The 12,175-nt window shown below is 39.5% G+C and overlaps 1 protein-coding gene across 2 annotated transcripts in view; it reads left to right on the top strand.

Moving 5' to 3' along the window:
- PLD5 (phospholipase D family member 5) overlaps nucleotides 1-12,175 on the top strand; it is a gene marked incomplete at both ends in the record, with an annotated part of 192,144 nt that overhangs the window by 101,628 nt on the left and 78,341 nt on the right. The window lies entirely within an intron of this gene.

The following is a 12,175-nucleotide window of genomic DNA, read 5'->3' as shown; positions in this document are numbered from 1 at the left end:
CACCTATTCAGTGATAGTGTTTGCAACAATCAAATCTATTCAAGGATTGTAGTTTGCAAATCCTACAGTTGTTGATGGCAAAATGATATTCAAAAGTTGTTGGGATGGACTATGTTTGATGTTAGGTAGCAACAGGTAAGTAGACAACACCAATGTACCTTGTATAAAGACATTAAAACCTTTGCATCCATAACTTACAGGGAAGCTGCTGCTTCTGTTTGCTTCTGCTCATACTGTTTTTTCAGCGTGATTATTTTGTCAGGGAACAGCATGAACTGGGTGGAAGGAATATCAGTTTGTTCTGTTAGGTTCAGAGAATTGTGATCACTGGGACCAGTTCAATGTGGGCAAACGTGAAGTCTCCCACCTGGCTTGCAATAACCCTGTGCAAGTGGCTAGAAGGCTACTTTGCAGAAAAGGATCTGGGATTCTTGGTAGACAAAAAATTTGAATATGGGTCAGAGGAGGGCAACTGTGTGCTGGGCTTTATCACAAGATCGTAGCCAGCATGGTGAGGGAAATTATGCTTCTGGTCTTTTCGATACCTGTGAGATGACATTTGGAGTACTGTGTCAAGTTTTGGTTGCCTTAATATGAGAAAGACACTGACATGATAGAGAAGATCTAGTGAATGGTCACTAGAATGGTCAGGGGACTTGAGTGCACAAAGAACAAACAGCGGTTGAAAGAGCTGGTTAGCGTGGAGAAGAGGAGAGATCTTAGTGCTGCCTACAACTACCTTATGGGTCATTATGGAGATGACAGAACCAGAGTCATCTTAAGTGTGCACAGTGACAGGGAAAGCAGCAACAGATGCAAATTGCAGCACAGGAATTTCCAGTACAGTACATAAGTTTTATTCTTTCTGTCCATCGTGTGAGTGGTCCAATATCAAAACAAGCACCCACTGAGAACTGTGTTATCTCCAACCTTGGAAAAATTCAACACTTTGCCAGACAAAGTGCTGAGCAACCTGATCTAAGCGGACCTGTTCTGAGCAGGAGTTTTGACAGGGTGATCCCCAGGGATATCTTCTAACCTGAATTATCTGCCGATACTGCCTGCTGCTTTGTCTGCTGGAATGCAAACCAGAGCGCCTTTTTCCTTTCTGCAGTGGTGTTCTTCCTTACAGCTATGTGAACTTTTCATGTCCACTTCTCAGAGGGGTGTCTGCCTTCCCTAGGGCTCAGTACAATATAGGTAATTCTGGCAATCTCCAATATCTTCGCTAAGGGTCTTTCAGTAGAATTTCCTCAAGTTGTTTTGCTGCAGATCCCAATCATGATACAATTTCTTATCAGGGACTGGGGTATCACCTCAAAATTGCTCTTTGCAGACTTTCTGTATTCTGAATTTCTTTTTGTCCTCTGTTTCACATTTCTCATGTTTCTTATTTCATAGTTTATCATTCCTCAGGTTCTGTGCTTATCCTGGTTTTGGATTAGTTGAGAATAATAATAAAACATCCTCAGAAACAGTTTTGAGTGAAATAAAGCTACCTCAACTGTTGGTTGTTTTGTTGGAACATGTTGCTTACAGTTTCAGAAAAGGGTTGTCAAAAGATTTTTCTTCTGTCTGTTACACATTTCAGCAGCCATCTGGCTTGTAATTGTTCCATTTCTTTAGTCTTGGTATCTTTTTACTTTGTTTTACTCTTTGAGCTTTACAAATCACAGCAGTCATGCAGAAGCAGGGAATAACAGAAGTTTAGTCAGTTTTCTGACTTAAATATGTGAATACACTAACAGCTGAATATAGAGCCTTCTAAAGATACATTTCCTCATAGACATCATTAGAATTAAATTTGAATGAGCAAATATATAATCTGAAGGCAGAAAATAAATACAAGTGATTCAAAAATGCCCTTTCCTCAGACTGAGAATGGGAAAACCCTTTTTCAAATTTGTGATGTTATAATGGATCTTAAATACAACTTTTGGTGTTTTATGGGGATATATGTGCCATTTTGGTTAACAGTATTTTGATTTTAGTCACTCCTAGGCAGTAGTCCAACTGTAATTTAACTAGATTTTCCATCTTTATAATGTTTAAGGGAAGCAACTCCTCAGGGAAGCTGTAGTAAAAGAAGACAGAGTTGCTTAGGGATAGATGCAATTCTATTTCTGTCAGGCAAGATGTAACCAGAAATGCAAGGGAATTATTAATGTCATTTTGAAAGGCACTGGCAAGTTTTAATCTGGAATAGTACGTGTAGTTTACCATCAATAGTCAAAAAGGTCGAACTCATGCTGAGGAGGAGGAGGTTTTAGAAATGAAGGATCTGCTCAATAAAAGACACTAAAGGCTCTTCGATGTGCAGGGTGAAAGTTAAGAAGGGAAGTGGTTGTTGTCCATGGAAATATCACAGGAGAGAGGAATTCCAGGGTGGAACCTGGATTACTGACCATAAAGGATAGAGCAGGTAGAAGGATATCAAATGGAACAGGTTTCTACCTACAAAAGAAGCAAGATAAAAATATTTCAGTATGACAAATGATGGAACAGTCCCTTCAATGCTATAATATCTTTGCCTCGTCTGCATAATTTAAGAATAAAAACGTGAACAGTTGCCTGAAGTAGCATGAACAAGGACTTGATCACCCAGGAAACTTTTTCCATTTGAGTTTGGAATGTCTACTTAAGTTCCTGCACACTGTCCGTGGTTTACTCTGTTACCATGTAAGCTGTTTGGAGGTAGAGTATCCATGTTTTTAAAACAGTATATCTGTTTTTCTGTTCACTGCAGCTAAAGGTAAGCTGCAGCAGACTGATTTCAAACAATTATCATTAGATATAGTAATTAGAAGTCTTAGCTGTTACTGCTGTGCTGCTTGGAAGACACCAAGATATCCATAAACTCCCTTAAAAAAACCAAACAAACAAAAGAAACTACACACACTCAAAAGCAAAATAATAAAAAACCCCACCCAAAACCAGTAAGCCAAATTAGACTTGCCTCATGCCTCTGATGTAAAGTGTTTGGATGATAACAGCATAGGCAGCAGTTCTTAAAAGTCTATCTCTGAATATTGTATTGTCAGTGGAGATTTTCAGAGGCTCATCCTGCTACTTCCTAATGCAGCTATTCCTAGGGATTTACCAAAGATGGATCCACCTGTGTTTATCACTGCTGTTAGAGTAAAGGGATCCCAGTAAGAAAGAGCTTTAAGTCACCTAGACAAATCTGATATTGCAGAGGAACGGGACAGTGTGCACAGAGTGTGCAGATCATGCAGATTTAATAGTAATGCTGTGTTTTCTGCCAATTAAGTAATTTAGAAGAGATTTAATAAGTAGAAGACTAACTAGGAGCAAAAAAGAAGACAACACTGGGATGTAATAAATAGAAGAGGGAGGTAAGGGGAGGGGGCGCCAGAAAGTTCAAATTAGAGAATAACTAGAGCAAAGGGAGCTGGGGGGAAGTTAATACAGGGGTGGGGCAATCCATTGTGCTCTCCGTTCTCTGATGCAGAGCCCGCACAGGAAAAAATACAGGAGTCAGCCTGTTGTCTTTAGAAAGCCTAATGATCCCCACAAAAGGACTGTGCTGACTTCCCTCTCGGGCTTCTTCTTAGCATTTCTTTTCTCAAGGAGAAAGAAAATCTCCCAAGAACGCGCAGTTTGTTCAAAACAATGCATCTGGAGCATTTACAAAAGGAAGGGCAACTGAGGGAAAATCTTTTTCTTCCCTGTTGCAAGTACTCCACAATAAGATTCTGGGATAAAAACGAGGGAGGGAATGATGAGAAATAAAGGAAATAAAGAAAATAAAGAATGAAGCTGCGGTAGTCATAGAGAAGCTTTGATGGGAGAAACTCGTTATGCTGCCTGAAGTTTGATAGAGAAGATGTGAGCTCTTGAAGTTCTGTCATGACCCCAAATAAATTTCAGCAGCATGCAAACGCTGATATAGCATCCTTCTGCATTGGTGTACTTTAATAAGATCAGAATGCAAGCCGTTTCCTCTCCTTTGCCTTGAAACACTATTGTGAAATAAGTTTAAAAGGAAGTTATTCTAGCACATGACAGCGTTCTGAAAGGGTTTGTGGCATGTTTCAGATATGATGAGGACAGAGGCATGTCACAGCGAAATTTTACAGCTTTTTGTCATGGCTGATCATATGTAACAATAGCTTCATAGAAGCGTCTTAAAGAAAGCCCAGATATGTATGAGGAACAGACAGCAGTTTCCATTCTTAGTCTTTAATTGATGTTGCACACATCCCTGAGGCTTACATCTGTTGTGCAGAAAGAGACCCCTGAGTGGAACAGAATACCTCTGTATTCTTGTGCCTTCTTGTATCTTCTTGTATGGGAAACTGCAGTCCAGTCTACTCCGAAATGAATGCTGATTAGTGTCTAGAGATGTTGCTGTCTTTGACATACAAGTGCCTTGGTCCTTTGTTTGAGAACATTTTTTCAGTAGTTAAACAAGTGGTTGTTCAGTGAAATGAGATTGATTTGAACCTTAAGAAATTTGTTTCTGGTCAAAATACAGGCATTATCCTATTAAAAAAAAAAAAACCAAAGTGAAAGTCCAAGTTCTGAGAGCAAGTACATTTTAGATTCTTCAAATTCTTTAGAGTATGATGCCTTTTCTGTTGATTACAAATTTTGAAGTGTCAGCTCCCATCAAAAGGCAGGGAGAATTAGATGACTGCTGTGCCAATTTAGTTCAAATAATGACTTTCTGGTATCACTGGTGGCGCTTTTAAACAATCCAGGCACATTTTTACACTACATTGAATATTAAATGTATATGAGTGCTGATTTTTTAGGATTGTATGAAAGTTGCGGTATGCTTCAGTTGTGATTGCTATTTATCCAATGTAAGGGGACTTCAAGACCTTGTGACACAGGCTGGATTTAGACATTGATGATCTGGTGCTCATCAGTTTTTGCAAGATTTCACATGAAGTGAAATGATTAAATAAGGCACTTGAATGTCTCCTGAAATGAAACTTCAATCTGTTTCTTGGAAACTCAGATGTGGGTGTTGCCGTTGCAGCCCTTCCCTCTAGCCAATAATTCTTCCCTTGTAGAGTAAGGCACTAATTGTCATGGATAAAGATGGGAAAGTTGGGATCATAAAGTATAGGATTTTTACTGGGATGGCGTATTGGTTTTCTGGTCAAACCAGCCTTAATTAAATCTGTGGCTAATCTAATGTTAACTTCTGGTATTAAGTTGGGTTCTTTACTCCACATGGTCATGCACAAAATTGAAATTAGAGTGGCACAAGACCTCTGTCATAATGATCTTAATTTTATTATGTTTTTACACTTGTTCTTATTAAATGGAGGTATGCTTATTTCTGGTTTGATGGATTGGCTGCTCAACTTGATACTGTATTTTTTTCTTAGATGATACTGATTTACTTCTTTTCTCAATCAGAAACCAAGAGATATTTATAATTAATGCTGTGATTATTCCATATAACCATATATGTGTTATGACATACTAGGGTTTTATCTGTTTGCTCTGTATGTATATAAATGAGGGTAGAAGGTATAAAATAGAGGAGAAAACATTCTGAGAAATTAAGAGTTGTGATTATACTGGGTTTTATTATGGGATCATGGCACAGAAAGTTACAGTAAAATGATTTAATTTTGTTTACACTGGATGTCTACTTTTAAACCTGGAAGAATTAGGTTTGCATGTTCAGGAACTGTAAAATAACTTCTTTATTGAATTGCTGGAGAATTGCCAGATTGAAGTCTAGAGGACCAAACTCTACACCCTGTCTGTTCAGTAATTTAACAGATGATCACAATAAGTTTCAGTGAATTAAAGATTTCTTTGGTCCACTGTATTCTTATGATGTTAATTCTACCTAGTAGAGAGAGATTCCAAGATCTCAGCAGATGACATCCTGCTAGTGATTACTAGTTCTCAGCTTTACAGTGCTTACTTATGACTGGAGTTTATTAATCGGTTATATTCACTTGCTTTTGAAATAATTTTAAAATATCTAAGTTACCTAGGTATTTTTCAACAAGTGTGCTAGTGTTGTGGCTCAGGCTTAACATAACAGTGCTACAAGCACCTGAAGAAAAAACACACACTATTTCTATTCCAGAAGGGTCTTTGCACATATTTTTTCTGTGCCTTTTGATTGCATTCTAATTATTTTTTTTTCTTTCATGATGGCTTTGTTACTGACTCCTGGTGATGCTAAGTGATGTTTTATACAGTGGAATCAACAATCTTCATTTCAGCATCCTATTTATGGAGCAAGGGGCAGTTGATAAGGATTGTTTTGATATGAGCTTGGATATGTAATAGTGGAGGGAAGAGATCACTATTGAGCTGGACTGACCTGCGTAATTCAAGAAAATGCATCAAGCATATGAGAAGTCCTAAGAAAATCAATGAGGCTACTTAAAGGTTCAATGCTAAGTTGCACTTTATTTATATAGTTTTTTCGAACGGAGGCAAGTATCAGTCATGTCAGTACAAACAAATGAAAGTCTTTAATGTTTGCTATTGATTCTTCCTTGTGTTTTTTCTTTCCTCCCTGTCTGTGCCCCTTTTTCATCTGATATATGACTTCTTATATATGACTGCTGTCATAATTGCAGCATTCAGATCATCATGGCAGGCTAGATTGAATTTCCAACTAAGGTTCAGACTTGCTTTGGCACAGGAGGAATACTGTCTCCAGTAGGTTGAAGTGACATTGTAAAACATCTGGTCAGTTCTTTCTGTCTTTTAAATGCAGTTTTGTCGTTGAGAACTGAAAGGTGCATCTGAAATACAGCTACATAAATTTCACTTTGTCTCTTAAAATACATTTAATTAGAAATCATTAATAGGTTTAAGCCATGGATGAATTGTGGTTTTGTATAACAAGTCCTTCTTTTGAAACGTATGTGTCTGTGGTATAACACAAATATTCTGTTGTTCATCACTTGAGGGAAACTGAAACAATAGGCTTTTATTGCTTGTGGGTTCTTTCTGAAGATGATAGTATTAGAGGGAAGGAATGACTTTTTTTTTTTTTTTTTAATGTAACTGTCCATGGGGTAGTCCAAAGAGAAGAGTTATTCCTGGAGTGCTTCTAGTTACTTATTCTTTAGGCCCAAACAATTGAGTCTAATCTTCAACTGGTAAAACAAATATTGTTCCACTGACAAAACTGCTGACTGAAATTCTTATTTTTTTATAATGTAATGACAAAGAATCTGGCATGTAGAATCTGCTGAGCTTGATGGATGTATTGTGCATGTCTGCACACTATATTTGGCTTGCAGACATCGTGATGAGTGGGCACAGAAACAATTATGTGGGAACAGCAATAATAAAGTGATCTCCAAGTTGATTGTATAAAATATAAAAAGGCCTAAGTGGTGAGGAGTTAAAATATGTGTTGGTATATAGTTTGCATACTTCAATCACTTCTGTGGACTGATAAGAAAAATTGAAAGGAGACAAAGTGCAAAGGGGCAGCCATAGAAGGGGAAAGCTGAAAGGCAACTTCTAATTTTAGGCACTAGCTGATGCATGTAAGGCTGGAGTTCAGTGAACACTTGAAGTTGGCAGGACTGTTTATTGTCACTCTTGTGCCACAGCTACCTTCTGCAGCTGCATGTTAAACAGGATCAGGGCACTCGCTTGGCTGAAGGGGCTCATGTCTTTGGAGTCCAGTCACAGATGGTATTCACAGAGTTTAGACCACTGGTTAGATCTGTCAGACTGTTTGCACTAGGTGCAGGACAGCTTCAGCTGGCTCCAGCTGTGTGTTACTTGGCAAGTTATATGCATGTCTTGCATTTGTAAGGTAAAATGCTGCAGCCCTTTCTTGTGTCAGGGTGCCCTGGTGGCATCCGCGCTGACCGAAGTGGTCAGTGTAACTGAGGAGTCACTGACTGACTGTTGGGATGCAGAGCAGGAGCCCAGGACCAGGAGGTGCCTCCTTGGCTTGAGGCATCACACCTGGAGGGAAGAGTGTTTTGCTGCACCCTGTAGCCATGCCTCTATCTCATTGTATGCTCCAACACAACAGTCTAGTAGTCTATTTAGATGCACATCATCAACCCTGTTACCACTCCCCTTCCGTCCCACTAGGCTGCAATTCAAGTGTCCAGGGACAGGGAACTCAAGGAATCTGTTCTAGACCATCTAGTTGGACCTCCTGTATGACAGGTTTTTACCTTTTTACTCTAGTATCATGTGACCAGTTACCATTATCTTCCAGAATGACATCCAGGCACATTCTGAATATAAAGAAAATCAAGAGATGGAGAATCTTCCTTCAAAACAGACTGGTGCTATATGTCTCTCAAAAAATCCAGCACAATTTGAGTTCTTCAAGTAATGTGTTAATATGTGCATTACAGTGTTTTATCATCCTGTTGAAAATGCCTGTTCATCAGGGACTCGCAGAGATTGGCTTTTCAGTTCAAACATCACACTAGTCTGCTCTATAAAATACTCATAAAAGTTCAGAAGAAGCTCTGTACCCAGAGCCAAATGCTGCACGACTGCAGAGAAATCTATTTCATACCATAAACCTGAACCTATTTGCATTCACTGTAGAACTAATTCAAAGCATAGTCTTAAATCGAACATTCAGCGTCCCAAGATTTTTGTCTCTGGAGAACAAAGTCTTCAGGAACAAAATTCAAAAAGCAGACAGGCAAATGTCAGCAAAGAGCTCCTGTAGTGTCTGTGTACTGGGGCACATGCACATACACCAGCACTCAGACAGGTGCCTTGCCAGCTGAGATTGCCAGTGTTAGAGCTCCTGATATTCTCAGTAAGATGCTAATGATCTAGGTGCTTTTGAGTACTTAGTTTGAGTTTGCAGTCAGTTTAAATTCAGTCTTATCTGCTCTCCATTTCACTTTTAACCATTGTGTTCTGTTATTAATTTGCCTTAATGGGTCAAACATATTTTATTTTAAAATTAAATAAACAGTGTAAGTATGTGACAGCCAGCAGAATTTGTAACTTACCATTCTTATTCAAAGTAGAGGAAAGATCTTGTAGAGACACTGAAGTGTGTATTACCTGGATTTCCTTTAGTGCATGACTCTAGATTGAGACAAGCAGAGGTAAATCGTGTTCTGCAGATTATCATTTTAATATGCTGTGAAGTTTGAACTATGAAAAGAACTTCTCTTTTATACTTGTGTCATCATTACAGCTAAACTTTTCAACACCCAGACCTATAAATTTTTGCCAGTAACCCCAAGTTTATTCAAGAGCCAGAGATACAGCCTCTGCATATTTTCACTGCCCTAGCCCTCTTACCCAGATGCTAAATTAAGCATGTCTCTATTTCCTTCAAAGGAAAAAATTGGTGTGAGATCAGTAACAAACATTCTCACTTTCTGACCAAAGAACTGCCAAAGATGAAGGAGAATCCTTAGCCTGGGACAGAATTCACTTGGAATCTCTAAATGCAAGTCATGTAGTTCCGAAGAGTTTTATTATTGAGGTCAAGGTCTATTCTTTGGTAGGCATTAAATACCATTATACTGCCTACCAAGATTAGAGAAGCTTGAATCTCAGGCCTGACCCTTGTCTCTCTATGACTTCACAGAAATTGTGTAGCATTACTTTCAGGTTTCTCAGTCTGAGAGGTAGGTTTGAGAATATTCAGCTCTGTAACTGGAGAGGCTAGCCTGTGTGGGCATTAATCAGGTGAAATACTTAGAGCACCAGGAATCCAGGAAAGGGAAGGACATCTCATCCAGCAGGTGTAAGGTTATCTGCTAATGATTTTGAGTATAGGAAAAGTCTGTTTTAATCGCCATGTTACATTTGTTCTGTTTTGCTTTGTTAATATGCCGTTTTTGCAGAATAAATTATGTCACCATGTCTGATCTTCCTCAAGGTCGGTGAATGACCTTCTCTCCTGGAAGTTTTTGTTATACCGTATTTTAAAAACCTCTTTGTGGGATCATATTGGAACAAAAATGAGAGCTAAATTTAGCTTTTATTGATGGAATTGGGGCTTGCAAACTCAAACTTTTGCACAGAAGGCTTAGCAAAACTCTTCCCAACGAAGCACTGGACCTTTACTATTGTGCCAAGGAAAAAGGAATATTATGAGGGCAAAATCATGTAGTTTAGAAACTTGGTGGTTAGCTTTTTTAACTTCTGAGCTTGGTGTTGAGTTCTTGAGTGGTTAGGGGAATACACAGGGGAGATGGGGTGTGTGGCAATATCAGTTTACTATTAAAAGGAAGTCTAAACTCTAAACCAAACATTTTAACTAGTTCCCTAGCTAGATGAAATGTCTTTGTCTGCTAAAGAACACAAAGTACTTGCTATCTGGTTAAACAAAATACTAGAAAATACATTAACAGATAATGTCTGTTCTGAATAACTTTCACTAACTGGAATGCATTTGGCTTCTATTGCATAATCAAACTCAGGTTATAGAACGGCAGGAGCTGTGCAGTCACATTCCTTATTTAGTGCTGGAGCCTGCTGAGTGGTATGCAGGTTGAAAAGTTGGGAGCTGATCTCCAAGTGAAGAACAAGTTCATCCCTGGAGTCAGGACAAACTTCCTTACAGAGTGGTATCTTGTCCCTCACAAAGGGCTCTTTTAAGAGGGAGATGAATTTCCTTTTGCCCAGTAAATTTGCCTTGTTACTTTCTTAGAGTAGATAAATCATTTTAACCTGTGGAACAGGAAGAAGACCCCAACTTCTTTATCATATCTTGATAGTATCTGTACCCAAATGTAACTTCCCACCAATGGGCCACATCTGCAGCTCTTCCTGCATTACACTTCAAAGTACAGCTTCCAGCAGCTTCTGGAATCTGGGCTTATAATATACAGATACAGCATTTTTCCCTACTTTGGACCTAAAAAATGTGAAATCACTGCATCAGAAATAAGCTAGTATGTGCTTGCCTGGATCAGGGCTCTAATACTAAATATAATATGTTAAGATTTTTGAACTTGGATATATTGGAGATATTCAAAACCTGGCTGAACAATGTTATGGTTTCAGGAGAGATTTTTTTGCCAGGTCAGGAGAGTAAGAATGTGATAATTTCCACAGCTTTACTTTATCACAATTCTTGCTGTGTTTTCTTTATACTATTGAGCTACTAATTTCCAGAATTTTGATGGGTTAACTTCACAAACATGCTTGATATTCTGAAATAACCACCTGGACATCTGCTGGGAAAACCACACAGTGAGCTGCAAGAGGTTCAGGAGACTCCTGGAGTCTGTAGATGACAACTTTCTGGTTCAAATAGTGGATAGACCGACCAGAGGCGATGCATTGCTGGACCTGGTGCTCACCAATGTGGGGGAGATCATTAAAGGTGTTAAGGTTGGAGACAGCCTGGGCTGCAGTGATCATGCCCTAGTTGAGTTTGCGATCTCAAGGAATGTGGGCCTGGCGAAGGGTGGGATCAGGACACTGAACTTTAAGAGAGCAAACTTTAGGCTATTTAATGACTTGTTGGCCAAGATCACTTGGGAGGTGGTCTTTAGAGACAGAAATGTTGAGGACAGCTAGCTACTCTTTAAGGATGCCTTTCTGTGAAAGCTCAAGGGCTCTCTGTCCCTCTGAATAAGAAAGTGGGCAGGAGGGGCAGGAGGCCGGCATGGCTAAGCAAGGACCTGCTGGTCAAACTGAGGGAAAAGAAAGGCAAATACAAGCTCTGGAAGCAAGGGTGTGTAGCCTGGAAAGAATACAGGGATGCTGTTTGGACTTGCAAAGATGGGATCAGGAAAGCCAAGGCGCAGATGGAACTGAACTTGGCGAGGGATGTTAAAAACAACAAGAAGGGATTTTACATGTACGTTAGCCAGAAAAGACAGGCCAAAGAGAACGTACCCCCCTTGGTAAATAAGAAAGGAGAATTGGCTGCAACTGATGAGGAGAAGGCTGAAGTACTGAATGAGTTCTTTGCCTCGGTCTTCTCTGGCAGCCAGGATTCTCATAATTTTCAAGTCCCAGAACCTTGCATCCCTGGACTTCTAGGTGGGAACTGGGGGAGCAGATCCCCCCCCACTGTAAGAGCAGAGCAAGTCCTTGACCGCCTCATGAGACTGAATGTCTACAAGTCTATGGGGCTGGATGACATGCATCCCAGGGTCCTGAAGGAGCTGGCTGATGTGGTTGCCGAGCCACTCTCCATCATACTTGAAAAGTTGTGGCTGTCAGGAGAGGTCCCTGGAGACTGGAAAAAAGGTCA

Source organism: Gallinula chloropus (genome assembly GCF_964237585.1).
Source record: "Gallinula chloropus genome assembly, chromosome: 3".
Taxonomy (NCBI): Eukaryota; Metazoa; Chordata; class Aves; order Gruiformes; family Rallidae; genus Gallinula; species Gallinula chloropus.
Note: the sequence above shows the minus strand (reverse complement) of the source record. Positions and strands in the feature narration are given on the sequence as shown.